Genomic DNA, 15,956 nt, shown 5'->3' on the forward strand with positions numbered 1-15,956 from the left:
GCTCACTGGGGCTATTGATAGCGTCAATTAGTTGTTGTTGTTGTTGTTGTTGTTGGTGCTGCGGATGTGAACGGGGCTGGAGGGGCTTTGGGAGGATGGGAAAGTTATTATTATTATTATTATTATAATAGTAATTGGCTATCATACGTGCCTAGCTAGCGTTAGCTAAAAGAGCCCTCGCAGTGAAGTTATTATTATTATAGCTATCATACTGCAATATAAACTGAGTTTTATAGTGAAAAGAGCAGCTTTATTTTGGTCAAGATTGAAGGCTCTATATTGCAGGAAATTGCACATACAGGTGTTCATTAAATGTAAAAAAATCTGCCGTGGAGGGGGTCGTGCCGAACCCCCTCCAAACCACCCCTTGCAAAAAAAAGAAAAATGTAAAAAAAAAAAAAAAAATGTAAAAAAAAAATAAAAATAAAAAATTGCACCCCCACTTTCAACTATAACTAGGCGGCCATGTATATATATATATAAATCTAACCCTAACTAACCTTACTATCATGCACTTGTCCTAATAAACTAACCTACACTGTAGCACTCAACACTTTCATGAACATTGTTACTCAGCTGATAGAGTTGTGCCCTTCCTGATGACTTGTCGTACAGAACTTGTAAGTCGCTTTGGATAAAAGCGTCAGCTAAATGACTAAATGTAAATGTGAGGGGGCGGTCCGGTCCCGAAATGGCATCTGGTCGTAAAATCAATATTTTTCAGAGTGTTGCATAAAAGTTGCGATTTTAATATCAAACGTATTCAAGTATTAACATCACTAACACTTCACAAAAGCATGTAGAATGTATATTATCATCAATATGTTAGTTTAGCAATAGGTTAAAAGTGCCATTAGATAGATTTCACTTTTCGATTTGGTGAAGTCTAGTCGCGAGGGCGACCATTTTGGACATTTTGAACCGTGGGAATTGTAGTCTTTTTGCAGCTATTTTGTAGAGGACATGCATAGCTGTCGATCAGCGTTGGAATTTTTCCGAACTACACTTCCTGGAAGATTATATGGGGTTCAAGGTTCAGAGCTCTGTATGAATTATTTCAATAACTGTTATTATTCGGGATAATAAGCCACAAAAGGTAAAGTTTTGGACCAATTTTAAAATGCAGTTAGTTTCTCTTCCCTATTGTTAACATGTAGGAACAATTAGATCTGAAATTAGTTTCAAAACGGTTGCACTGTGGGGAAAATTTTTAAGTACAGTAGATTACAGTAGATTTCATTATCTGTTCTTATGCATGCCTGGTGATACTAAATCCAAATTGAACTCGGGCATGTGAAGGATAATATATGTATATATAAATGTGCGAATTGGCTATAATAAGGTAATTTATAAGCATCATATTCTATATTCTATAATAATATTTCAAATTGCATTGGTCCGGATGGGAGAATTCAGTACTGTATCTACAGAACATTCAGTTTAATCATCTTCCCTTTATTAATTTCCTTAGATTGTTTTTACACATGATCTCAAGAGGGTACTGAACGAGATCAGTGGCAGTTGTTAATGTTTGGTCATTATTAGCATTAGGGGGTATATTCACTGTCAAAGATGCAAAGAAAAATCATAATTCATATTCTCCTTTGTTTCATCACAATTTAAGCAAGCCTAGTAATAGACACAATATTTCTGACACTGTGAATACATTCACTGAGGTCCATATATGTCCCTAGATACCAAGAATATGCAAATGGACCTTGTAGAAGTGGAGCAATATTCCATTTACCTAGGTATATATTTTAGGTGAAAATATTCCACGGGTGGAACAGGTTAATTAAAAAAAAATTACATGATATGAAAGTACAGGTTGATACCTTCAAAATAAGCCATCACTTGTACAAATCGGGCTCATTCATTTGGACGGCAAGTGAGAAATTCTTTAAAATAACAACTTACTGTATCCGTCTTCTTCTCTCCCTTTACCGTAGGAATCAGCCCTCATGTAATATACCATTAGCTCCAGAATTTCATTGGCTACAAAAACGGTCAATCACTTTCACCGTCAGAGGTGACTGGTTCGTTCACGGTCAGCCAAAACCAGATGTGGTCACTTGTCACGAAACCGACGTTCTTTGGTTGTTCGGCCTTGTAACCCGAGATTGGAACGTCTACTGTATGATACAGCTACTGGCAGCTGTTCTGCCCTGTCCTAGGACAGCGGTTGATGGCTTGCTTTCTGGAAGGTTGAACCTTTAGAACAAAGGCATCACACCTGGCATCATCAGAACCATACAGAGCACACACATTCCACCCACTTTTCACAGGGAAGTGGTTATCATTCCAACAGGTGAGAGAGAGGTCGCCGGATCCGATCGGCTGTCCTCTGGAATCGGTCGTCACCTATCTTCAGTCTCTGTTAGACAGCCTGTATTTCTCGACTGTGAAAGTATGCCTCTGCTATTTCAGCATGTCAGCAGGGTTTTGACCTCTGTGTAGCCACCGTTAACCACTTCCGGCAAGGCGCCAGACGCCTTAAACCAGTCAAATGCATTTTGACTCCAGAGTGGGACATCCCTTTAATACAGGGGTCTCAAACTCGCGGCCCGCGGGCCAATTGCGGCCCGAGGGATGATATTTTGCGGCCCCCTACTTGACATCAAAGTGTAGTGTTAATGCGGCCCGCGCGCTACTGTTTGCCGAGACGTTGTGCAAGAGTTGGAAGTTTTATTTATTTTATCACTTGTAGGCTACCATAGCGCAGGCTCATGACAGCAACGTTATGTTAGTGACTTGGTTGAAACGTGATTCCGGAGTGATATCAAGTAAAGTGGAAGGCGAATGCATCCTCGCTATCTCCTCTGACTGCGAGCAGTGCTCTGCATAAGCGGCTGGTGCCACTGTCTGTGTCTGTGTACAGGTCTGGTCCAATCACATTCAGCATCCCGTCAGCGTTCCCCCCCCTCACCCACAGTCTGCGAATCAGATGCATAGTAGGGGAGTAGGGCGGGTCTTCACGGAATGCAAGTCGTCTCTCTCTTTCAGTCCGAGTCAGTTGACGGCGCATCAGCCGCATCTACAGTAAACTCGCTCCCAGTTTTATCTCTGTGAGATAAATGTAGCTACTAGCCTAGTTTCAAGCCTTTTTCAAAGATGGTCAGTAAAAGAAAAGTCGACTGCAATTCAAAGGTGAATGGGCTGAAAAATATGCATTCATCCTGCGTCCCAGCACCAAACCAATGTGATTATGCCAAGAAACGGTAGCTCTTGTGAAGGGTGGCAATTTGAAAATAATGTATGACTGAGTGATGGAGACCATGTTTGAAGGCAAACAAAAGCAAAGCCCCCTCAGATTGCACAGCAACCAGAATAACTGAAATACTGGCTGGTGATTTGAATAACTGAAATACTGGCTGGCACAGCTTTGTGATAGAATAAAAAAAAATGCACTGTGCATTTACATATAGCTGTGGATGAGTCCACTGACACCACTGAGAAGCCTATGTTCTGAAGAACCATTCATGTTCTGAAGAACCGTTCATGTTCTGAAGAACCGTTCATGTTCTGAAGTACTGTTCATGTTCTGAAGAACCGTTCATGTTCTGAAATGTTATTGCTAAGGATTAAGAAGATTGGATCAGTTGTACTTTTTTTTTAATGCTTGAAACCCTTTTTTTGTGGAATATTTGATGCGGCCCAGCCTCACCCAGACTCTACCTCCAGCGGCCCCCAGGTAAATTGAGTTTGAGACCCCTGCTTTAATACTTCAAAGTCTAACAAGAGCCTCTTTTTAGCCTTTGGAACGAGCCTCTTTGAGTCACCTGTCTTTTTAAAGACAGCCTTTCTTTTTGGCCATCTCATCTGCCAAGTGTGTCAGCAAGCTGTGCACTTTATCAGTTCAACCAGAATGTCTGGCCATCAACGGTGATGGTAGCAATAGCATTCTGAGGCCGAATCCTGCCTTTGTTCCTAAAAATATCAAGCGCTCGTTCGGCTCTAGGGATATTTTCCTTAAGGCGTTTTATCCTCCTCCTCACTCCTGACAACAGAGAGAGGAGCACACATTGTATATTGTTTACACTGCCTTTTTATTCTATTTTTATTTTTACTCCACTGTACTATAATTCTGTGACCTGTTGTGAGGTTTTGTCCGCTGCTCACCTACTCTCTCTGTTCCTTTAAGCCTACTGTTTAGGAATTCCCTTCTCACTCACTCTCACTAGCCCCCTCCCTCGCGTTCTTTACTCTCGTTTGCTCTCAGCAGCTACACCCTTGTACTACCTGTCATTATGTGTTTGATTGGTCTGGTGCCGAACTCACACTTCTAGTTCGATTATCAATTACCTCCCGCACCTGTGGTGCATTCTAATTAGTTCCCCTGTGGCCTTTAAGTACCTGGCTCTTCCCCTCTGTTCCTCGTGGGGTCGTGTTGTAACATGCCGTAACATGCCGTATCATTCCGTATCAGATTCTCTGTCACCAAGACTCCTTCGGGAGGTCCTCTGTCTGGCTCTGCTGTTTTCATCTCCGGCGTAAGATGTGCTCCAGCCTTCGCCTCCTGTCGCCGTTGCCTGAGGGAGATACTGGACTGCGCTCCCTAGACTTCCACGGGAGGTATCCCAGTGATCCACTTCAGACCTCCGCGCAGCAGTCGTCCTGACGCACATCCAGACCTCCGCGCTGCAGACGCCCAGACACCATCCAGACCTCCGAACCTGGCGCGCTCTTCCACGCAGACGCACTCCAGATGCGTCCTCCGTACCAGCGCGCACTCCCAGCAGACGCGCATCATCCAGACCTCCGAGCCTGGCACGCTCTTCCGCGCAGACGCACTCCAGATGCGTCCTCTGTACCGGCGCGCACTCCTAGCAGTGGCGCACCACTCTGACCTCCGCTCGGACAGCCGGCTCCCCGGTGGCGACGCTCTCGCCCCGCTGCTGTTCCAGCGCTCATTACGCACTACGTCTGGGTGAGTTTTTTACTGACTGTCTTGATCAAATTCCGTTTTCGTGTGTTTCTATAACACTGAAGATTACCACCTTTTTTATCAGACAGTCACTCACCCAGCGATCGCCTTTTGTTGTTTTCACTGGGATAATATTTTTGGACTTTACATCTCCCACTGTGTGTTTGTTCACACCGAAGATTTATTCACATTGGATTGTTTTTTGGACTTCACTCTCAGTGTCTATTTTTGCACCGAAGATATTTCACTTGGGATTGTGTTTTGGAACTTTGCTCACTGTGTGTATTTACACAAAGATTAGTTCACTTGGATAACTTTTGTATTTGGGTACAAGTCACCTCTCCTGTTCCTCCTGCTCGTTCTACCTGCACCCTGTGTTGACTAGCTCCCTCTCTCTCTCTCTCGGTCCCGCAACACCTCGGAGATTCTGCCGAGAGAGGTCTGCAGAGCGGCTCAGACGTCAGCATCAGCTACCTCCTACTACCACCACGGGAGAAGCTGCAGAGCAGCAGAACATTTCCCCCCTTGCTTGTATTCCTGTCTTGTTTAGACTTTCCTATTCTGTGCTCATCCCTGTCCCCAGCCCGCCTCCGCGGGCCTCTGTCCCTTTCTCCCCTATCTAGTCCTCCCAGTCCTCCCACGTCCGGTCCTCCTAGTTCCTCCCTGTTTTTCCAGCCTTCCCTTGCTCCGGCCCTGTTTTCCTTTAGCCTTCCCTTGCCTTCCCCTTAGCCAGCTCGCCTCTTAAAGGCACTGTGCCTTTCCCAGTCATGTTATCCTTTATTTTGTGTTCTCCCTTAAAGGGACAGTGCCGGTTTTTCCTTCTGTTCAATAAATGCCCGTTTCTTGGCTTACTCTCATACCTGTCTTGTGTTGTGTGATTGGGGTCGGTTACAAACCATAACAGTACGACCCCACCCAATCGACGACCCCAGCCAGCACAGACGGTGTATGTTGAGTTTGCCCTTTTTTTTTCTTGTTCCCTCTAGTTCCCCTCTAGCTTCCCTGTTAGCCCTGTTGCTCCCCTGTTAGCTTGTTAGTCTCCCCGGTTAGCTCCCCTGTTAGCCCTGTTGGCTCCCCTGCAGCTTGTTAGGCCTCAACTACCTGCATGGCCCCTGTCTGCTAACCTTGCCCCGGCTGCTAGCACAGCCTCTATGTTAATGCAGCCCTTGCTGCTGGCATAGGCCCTGTAGCTGGCCATGCCCTGGCAGCTAACCCAGTCCCTCAGCAGGGCCCTAGTCTGCTTGCTTGGCCCCGGCTGTTAGCACAGCCTCTATGTTAATGCAGCCCTTGCAGCTAGCATAGGCCCTGTAGCTAGCCGGGCCCAGGCAGCTAACCCGGTCCCTCTGCATGGCCTCCACTTTTTGTGTAGTTTTCTCCCACTGCTAGGACTGCCCTTTCAGCTAGCAATGTCAGTTTTCCCACTGCTAGGACTGCCCCTTCAGCTAGCATGGTCAGTTTGCTCCCGCTGCTAGGACTGCCCCTTCAGCTAGCAGGGTCAGTTTTCTCTCACAGCTAGGACTGTCCTTCCAGCTAGCTTGTTCTCTCATGCTGGTCCAGCCCTGTCTGCCAGCCTAGCTCTGGCAGCTAGCGCAGCCTCTATGTTGATGTAGCAGTACAGCTAGCATAGGCCCTGTAGCTATCAGTGCCCTGGCAGCTACCCTTTCCCCCTGCTAGCCTAGCTCGGCAGCTAGCACAGCCTCTATGTTGATGTAGCATTACAGCTAGCATAGGCCCTGTAGCTATCTGTGCCCTGGCAGCTAACCTTCCCTCTGCTAGCCCTTTTCCCAGTGCTCCTCTTGGTTACCACTCAGCTCCTCTAGTTGCCCCTCAGCTCCTCTGGTTGCCCCTCAGCTCCTCTGGTTACCCCTCGGCTACCCTGTTCTTTTGCTAGCCCCACTTTTGTTGTGGCTTCCCCTGCTGGCTTGGCCCAGTCCCTTTTGTTTTTTTTGCCTTGTTTTGCCCCCTGCCACTCTGTCTGTATTTTTGGGTCGCCGGGTGGCTCCCGTTGAGGGGGGGGTGCTGTGAGGTTTTGTCCGCTGCTCACCTACTCTCTCTGTTCCTTTAAGCCTACTGTTTAGGAATTCCCTTCTCACTCACTCTCACTAGCCCCCTCCCTCGCGTTCTTTACTCTCGTTTGCTCTCAGCAGCTACACCCTTGTACTACCTGTCATTATGTGTTTGATTGGTCTGGTGCCGAACTCACACTTCTAGTTCGATTATCAATTACCTCCCGCACCTGTGGTGCATTCTAATTAGTTCCCCTGTGGCCTTTAAGTACCTGGCTCTTCCCCTCTGTTCCTCGTGGGGTCGTGTTGTAACATGCCGTAACATGCCGTATCATTCCGTATCAGATTCTCTGTCACCAAGACTCCTTCGGGAGGTCCTCTGTCTGGCTCTGCTGTTTTCATCTCCGGCGTAAGATGTGCTCCAGCCTTCGCCTCCTGTCGCCGTTGCCTGAGGGAGATACTGGACTGCGCTCCCTAGACTTCCACGGGAGGTATCCCAGTGATCCACTTCAGACCTCCGCGCAGCAGTCGTCCTGACGCACATCCAGACCTCCGCGCTGCAGACGCCCAGACACCATCCAGACCTCCGAACCTGGCGCGCTCTTCCACGCAGACGCACTCCAGATGCGTCCTCCGTACCAGCGCGCACTCCCAGCAGACGCGCATCATCCAGACCTCCGAGCCTGGCACGCTCTTCCGCGCAGACGCACTCCAGATGCGTCCTCTGTACCGGCGCGCACTCCTAGCAGTGGCGCACCACTCTGACCTCCGCTCGGACAGCCGGCTCCCCGGTGGCGACGCTCTCGCCCCGCTGCTGTTCCAGCGCTCATTACGCACTACGTCTGGGTGAGTTTTTTACTGACTGTCTTGATCAAATTCCGTTTTCGTGTGTTTCTATAACACTGAAGATTACCACCTTTTTTATCAGACAGTCACTCACCCAGCGATCGCCTTTTGTTGTTTTCACTGGGATAATATTTTTGGACTTTACATCTCCCACTGTGTGTTTGTTCACACAGAAGATTTATTCACATTGGATTGTTTTTTGGACTTCACTCTCAGTGTCTATTTTTGCACCGAAGATATTTCACTTGGGATTGTGTTTTGGAACTTTGCTCACTGTGTGTATTTACACGAAGATTAGTTCACTTGGATAACTTTTGTATTTGGGTACAAGTCACCTCTCCTGTTCCTCCTGCTCGTTCTACCTGCACCCTGTGTTGACTAGCTCCCTCTCTCTCTCTCTCGGTCCCGCAACACCTCGGAGATTCTGCCGAGAGAGGTCTGCAGAGCGGCTCAGACGTCAGCATCATCTACCTCCTACTACCACCACGGGAGAAGCTGCAGAGCAGCAGAACATTTCCCCCCTTGCTTGTATTCCTGTCTTGTTTAGACTTTCCTATTCTGTGCTCATCCCTGTCCCCAGCCCGCCTCCGCGGGCCTCTGTCCCTTTCTCCCCTATCTAGTCCTCCCAGTCCTCCCACGTCCGGTCCTCCTAGTTCCTCCCTGTTTTTCCAGCCTTCCCTTGCTCCGGCCCTGTTTTCCTTTAGCCTTCCCTTGCCTTCCCCTTAGCCAGCTCGCCTCTTAAAGGCACTGTGCCTTTCCCAGTCATGTTATCCTTTATTTTGTGTTCTCCCTTAAAGGGACAGTGCCGGTTTTTCCTTCTGTTCAATAAATGCCCGTTTCTTGGCTTACTCTCATACCTGTCTTGTGTTGTGCGATTGGGGTCGGTTACAAACCATAACACCTGTACCTGTATGTCTTCTACTACATGTACCTCCCCTCCCTCCCCCCTCCCCCATGCTGCTATGATGCCTGCATTTCCCCAGGGGGATCAATAAAGGAATATTTTATCTTATCTTATCTGTTATGCCCCATCCGCGCACCTCTCAGTCTACACGAGACACGCGGCGAGCTTCAGATCTACCCGGCGGTTGCTTGCGTGTCACAGTGAAGCAACCAGCGGTCTGTGTCAAAAAGTGCTTGTCTCAGTGGCTGTGCGAAGGCATTACCTTCCGCTACACCCAGGCAGGTCAGACTCCGCCAGGCGGGATCAGAGCGCACTCCACACGTGAAGTAGCTGCCTCCTCTGCCCTCCTGAGAGGGGTTTCAGTGGAGGCCAGGTGCAGCCGCTTCTTTTTTTACATGTTATAATGAGTAACCTAGACTATTTAGATTTCTTTCCTTTATTCCCTCTTTTTCTTTCAGTTAGAATAAAGCTGTGTGTTTATTTTGTTTCCTAAGCCGTTCCTGTGTCAAGTCGGTTCATGGCGGGTGCGCAAAAACATTTTAACTCTGTTTTCAGTTTTTCAGTGGTTCTTTTCTTTGGTCCCTTTATCGGGGTCAGTGGGGGGGGGGGGGTCTACTGTTTTGCTTCGTCCAATAGGTGAAGCATGAAGCTGAAGCCAGTATGAGATATACATAAAGGTTATGTATTATAACCCTAGTTACAGTATATTAATACTGGAAAAGTGTTACTCCTTGTTGCCCCTTAATTTCTTTCCATGTGAAAGTAGCTTTTAGAGGGAGATGAGATGGCTACCATACCTGCTTACATGCCAAGTAGAGGGAGCGTGGTCCTGGTCAGTGATGCGGGCAATACTAATAATAAATAATAATTCATTACATTTTATATAGCGCTTTTCTAGACACTCAAAGCACTCCCCACAATGTAGGGTGGAAATTGCCTCCTTCACCACCACTGAGTACAATTCCTTCAGTGGGCACCCATTGGTGCCAGAGCAGCCCAGCAAGATGCTTTGCCAGTATTATTATAACTGGGGTTATAATACGTAACCTTCTTTTTCCCACTAGGTTTAAAAAGATTATGATTTTAAGACTCAATACCAGATTAGATTATGCATTATGATGAAGATTTATGCAGTGTATACAGATGTGGGACTGGAAAACGAGGCGTCTCCCGCCGGTAGCGAGCTAAATGCCGGTGGTTGACGCAAGATGACGTCTTTTGACGCTGCTCTGCCTGGTTCAACCAGTAGGGGGAGTCGAGTTACACGGTGGAGAGAGGGAGCTATTCTACAATTGTGTGTGCATGCGACACTAGTCTTGGACATATTATTTTGCAATGTAATGCTTTTCTGTAGATTATTTGACTGTCATTGGTTCAGTAATGGTGTGGTATTTTTCTATTTTCGATTAACGTGCTAAGATGTACAGTATTATTCTTTACGTTGAGACAACCGAACTTGCTGGCACCGACCCGCCCCTACTCTGCCTCTCTAGTTGGGGGAAAATGTAACTGGATGGACCCGTCGACTATTTTTATCACGTCCTGTGCATCATGTACTGAATTAACTGGTAAGTTAACTTAGGTTTAACGTTAGTTTGTTTACTGCAGTTATGTCAGAACGACAATCAACTAATCAACTAACACTTGCAAGTGCTCAAATGCATATCCACATTTGCTGTCAAGTTAACGTTATCGTTATGAATGCGACCGCAAGGCTGGCCGTAGTTTGTTTACTGCAGTTATGTCAGAATGACAATCAACTAAGGTAACGTTACAGTAGCAACTGCTCAAATAAAGCTGTATCCACATTGCTGTCAAGTTAACGTTATGGTCTCTCGAAAATTGAATGCGACCTCAAGGCTTTTCAACACTGGCCGCGTAATATTAGCTAACGTTCATTTAGCAGGATGTAATGTGTAACGTTTAATCAACGTGAAATGGCCCTGAATACATCATATAATGTGTTTCCCAGCTGCTTATATTGTAAGTGTATGCCCAAAAATATATATCACTATGAATTGAAAATGGGGGACCCTGATGTAAACAAGACGAAAGTCTTTCTCTGGTCTGTGCATCCCCTTAACAATTGTGTGTATTGAGCTGTACTGTATTGTACTCATTCTGCAATCTGTTAATGACATTTACATATCTGTAGATACTATATCTATATCTGTACATCCCTTACCTACTCTTACTAGTTACGCTGCTGGCCAGTATGACCACTACCATAGTGTTTTTATACCTGTATCACTGTACATATTAATACTATATCTATATCTGTACATATCTCTTACCTACTCTTACTAGTTACACTGCTGGTCAGTATGACTTACTACCATAGTGTCTTTATACCTGTATCACTGTACATATTAATACTATATCTATATCTGTACATATCTCTTACCTACTCTTACTAGTTACGCTGCTGGCCAGTATGACTTACTACCATAGTGTCTTTATACCTGTATCACTGTACATATTAATACTATATCTATATCTGTACATATCTCTTACCTACTCTTACTAGTTACGCTGCTGGCCAGTATGACTTACTACCATAGTGTCTTTATACCTGTATCACTGTACATATTAATACTATATCTATATCTGCAGGCATGATGACTGATGACAACACCATGGTGGGCTGCATCTCAAAAGGCGACGAGACCGCGTACCCAGCTGAATACAGTAAGCTAAAGACCCAGGAGATGATCGTGGACTACAGGAGGAAGAAGACCGACATACAGCCCCTGTACATCGACGGGGGATGCGTGGAGAGAGTCTCTGTCATCAATATGTTCACTAAACTCAGCTAAAATTTAAAACAACAGTCTCCCTTCCACCACCCCCCCCCCCCCCCCCCCCCCACGCACTATCATTACACATGGGCAAAACAGAGTCCATTCTCTTCGGTTCAAATAACAAACTCAGCAAGACCGACGGATTCTCAGTTACAGTGGGTGACAATATTGTCACAAGGAAAGACGAAATTACCTACCTGGGTTCCATCCTAGAGGAAAATCTTTCCTGTGACAAAATGGCATCCAATGTAATAAAAAAAGTCAACCAACAAACTAGATTCTTGTACCGGATCTCCTCTCTGGTAAACAAGAATACCCTGAAGACTCTGGCAGGAGCACTCAGTCAATGGTACTATGACTATGCGTGCACCTCATGGTACCAAAGCACCTCAAAGGCGCTTAAAACAAAATTACAAACATCACAAAACAAACTGGTCAGACTACTACTTGACCTGAACCCCAGAACCCACCTCACCCCTGCCCACTTTGCCAACCTAGGATGGCTTAGAGTAGACGACAGAGTACAGCAACTTGCAATGGGCCTGGTCTACAAGATACACTATACGACCGGGGTTCAAGTTCAAGTTTCAAGTTCAAGTTTATTTTATTGCCACACGGCCAGGCCGGTGGAATTTGAGCACGGTGCAGGTGGTAGCTGCGACAATACACCACATGGATGATGGAACACAACATAACATCAACAACAACATAACATAACATAACATACAGTAGAAGCCCTCGAGAATCACGTCCCCACTGCCACTCATCTACCACTCCAATGTCACTTTAGAACTCACTCAGGTGTTAATTTTCGGGGGCTGGTACTTAATTTAAGTGCTTCCCCAGGGAGGGGGTCGGGGGCTACTGCCCTCAGACCCCCAAGATCATTTTTATATGGGCAGTCTGACTTGGCGTACTGACCATATATTAGTGTTGCAATGCATGATAAATAAACAGTGAAAAAATCTAAGAAATCGGATGGGGCTGGGACATTTGGGACGAATAAAAATGTAAGATGAAAATCTCCCCAGCCGTGGAGGTGTGAAATCTGGCCCGGTCGAGAACAATAGGAGTCACAAAATCAGAGTGGTGAAGTAGTGGCAGAGTAGCAGTAAATGCCTGACTTCTAAGGGCTTCTACTGTAACATAACATGCATAACATAACATAACAGCAGGGGGTGAAATTAGGATGAGTTGGAGTTGAGTAATTGTATGGCCTTGGGGAAGAAACTGTTGTTGAACCTAACCGTGCGACTACCTAGTGACCTAAACCTTCTACCAGAGGGGACGAGTTGGAAGAGGTGATGAGCTGGGTGCAGGGGGTCACTGATGATTTTGTGTGCGCGTGTGATGGTGTGATGTTTGTGTATGGAGTCCAGGGTGGGGAGTGTGCAGTTGATGATTTTGGATGCCCTAATGATGATCCTGTCTAGTCTGTGTAGTGTGTGTTTGGGTGTGTTGCCGTACCAAACAGTGATGGAGAGTGAAATGATGTTTTGTATGATAGCTGTGTAAAATTGAATCATTAACGTCTTCCTGACCTTGTACTTCCTGAGTTGTCTTAAATGAAATAATCTTTGGTTGGCTGTTTTAAGTAAATGAGTGGTGTGATGGTCCCAGTTGAGTTTGTTGCTGATGTGTGTTCCTAAGTATTTAAATGTGTCTGTGGCTGAAATGAGTTGGTTATTGATGAGCATGGGTGTTTTGGTGGGTGTGATTTTGCGAAAGTCAATAATGAGTTCCACGGTTTTGCTTTCATTGAGTAACAGGTTATGTTCTTTGCACCATGTGAGTGTTCGCTCCACCTCCAGCCGGTAGTCATCCTCCTTGTTGTTGGAGATCAACCCTAGGATGGTGGTGCCCATGTACATGTCAAAATACTTCCCAAAGGTCAGTGAATACCACAACCACTACACCAGAGGAAGCTCAACAAATCATGTTAAACCCAGATTCGGCTCAAACAAGGGACTAAACACGTTTCGCAATTATGCCACAACAATGTGGAACGCCCTACCCAAAGCTGTAAAGGAATGTGAATCCCTGCCCACATTCAAAACCGCTCTTAAAGAGCACCTACGGGAGGCTGCAATTCGAAACTGGCCACCGTAAATGCCCAAAACCCCCACCACCTCCTAATAGACAGTCTCCTCCCCACCGCATGTATATATTCCCTCCCCGCCGTATGTATATTTCCCTCCCACCCACCCACCCCCTCCTAATGTACAGTCCCCTCCCCATCATATGTATATACTCTGTCAGGATCTAGGGGTAACAGTACTGTATATTTGAATACCGCCTATGTCACAAATGTATCAGTACTAAATACCTATATGTCCCTATGCCATAAATGTCATGTATGTTGTGTATGTCATAAATGTCTATATGAATTGAAAATGGGGGACCCTGATGGAAACAAGACAAATGTCTTTCTCAGGTCTGCATCCCTTAACAATTGTATGTATTGAGCCGTACTGTATTGTACCCATTCTGCAATCTGTTAAATAAAGTTTTCATTCATTCATTCATTCATTCATTCATTCATTCATTCATTCACGCACACACAACATTAAGGGATAGTGCAATTATCTTTTATACCCCCCTGTTTATGTTAATGTTATTTATGCCTTACTCCTGTTTTTATATTTAATACTGTTTAGGACTGTGTTTTTATATTTTTACTAGCACCTAGGGCTGCATTTTAAATTTCGTTGTAACAACTGTAACAATGACAATAAAGATCTATTCTATTCTATTCTATTCTATTAGCGGCCTGCTCGTGGCTCTCCAGATGGGATGGCTTTGCATATAATTTCCCCTCCACTCTGTGTCACTGATCTCTCCACACAATGCCAACCCCCCACCCCCCTACTGTATACACGGAGGTGTTATATGTTGGGGGTTGGGAAGTGAGTCAAGTCTGCCTGAATACTAGTGTCATGTCCAAGGGGTGTACTTGTACATCAAGCTGCCTCACGCTACGGAAAGGATCCTGCCCCATGTGCCATTACGGCTCGAGAACCATTGGTTCTCAAAGGCAAAACTACTGTAACAGTGAACATTCAGGCAGACTTGACTCACTTCCCAACAATATAACAAGTCAATATAATTAACTGGATCATCAAACATGGATCATATAGTGGAATTAGTTTTAAAAAGTCTGATATAGACAATAATAAAAATAGTAAGATAAAATAGACAGAGTAAAATAGTGCAGTGCAATAAAATAGTAGAATAGATAGATAAAACTTATTTTTTTACAGTGAAATAAAATAGTGATGAATGAATGAATGACAATTTTATTAACAGATTGCAGAATGGGTACAATACAGTAGGCTACGGCTCAATACACACAATTGTTAAGGGGATGCAGACCAGAGAAAGACGTTTGTCTTGTTTACATCAGGGTCCCACTGTCTGGAAATATGGTAAAATTATTCCCTTACCTAAAGATGGCAGACTATAGCACTCACACACCAAATCAATTCTCTTGGGTTCGAGTCATAAATTGTCATCGATACCAAAAATGTGTTTGAACGTGTCTGACGAACCAATAGAACAGGTAAATAAAGTAAAATTACTGGGCATAATAATTGATAGCCAGCTGTCATGGGCAGAACACATTGATAGCATAGTGAAGAAAATGGGGAGTGGTATCTCCATGGTGAGGAAATGTCTTTCTTATGTCTTTAACTTTAACAGATTGCAGAATGGGTACAATACAGACCAGAGAAAGACTTTCGTCTTGTTTACATCAGGGTCCCCCATTTTAAATTCATCGAGACATTTATGACATACACAACATACACTTGTATGTTGTGTATGTCTACTGTCTATACACAACATACACTTGTACACACTACTGTTACATCCAGACATTTATGACATACAGGATATACAGACAACTGTCTATATATAGACAGTTTCTAAAAGAGAATATATACATTTGAGGGGGAGGAAACTGTACATTGAACTGTACATAACTATCAATAGACTAGCTAGCTATTTGTCTGTATCTCTTTCACTGTAAACATTTTTTTATCTATTATATTCTACTATTTTATTGCACTGCACTATTTTACTCTGTCTATTCAACTACTGTACTGTTTTTTTGGGCGAATAAACTCACCAGAGTTTCCTTGAGTTGTTCCTATACTCTGTTATTTTTTCATTGAAAAAGCCCTTATTTGCCCCTTTAATCAAACTATTTACATAGTTTTTGTGTTTCTTTAAATCTAGGAAAGCCTGGTCTGTCCTGGACTTCTTAAATTGTTTAAAAAGATTGTTCCTTATTTTAATAGCTTTTAAAATGTCATCATTAATCCAGGGCTGTGTCCTCTGCTTTATCCTGACCATCTTCCTGGGTGCTAATCTGTCAACCACTTTAAGAAATGTTGTTTTAAAACCGTCCCATGCTTTTTCAACCTCTTTGCAGTGCATTACATGAGACCAGTCCACACCCCTTAAACCATCCAGGA

This window comes from Notolepis coatsorum (genome assembly GCF_963971535.1).
Source record: "Notolepis coatsorum genome assembly, chromosome: 1".
In the NCBI taxonomy this organism is placed as follows: Eukaryota; Metazoa; Chordata; class Actinopteri; order Aulopiformes; family Paralepididae; genus Notolepis; species Notolepis coatsorum.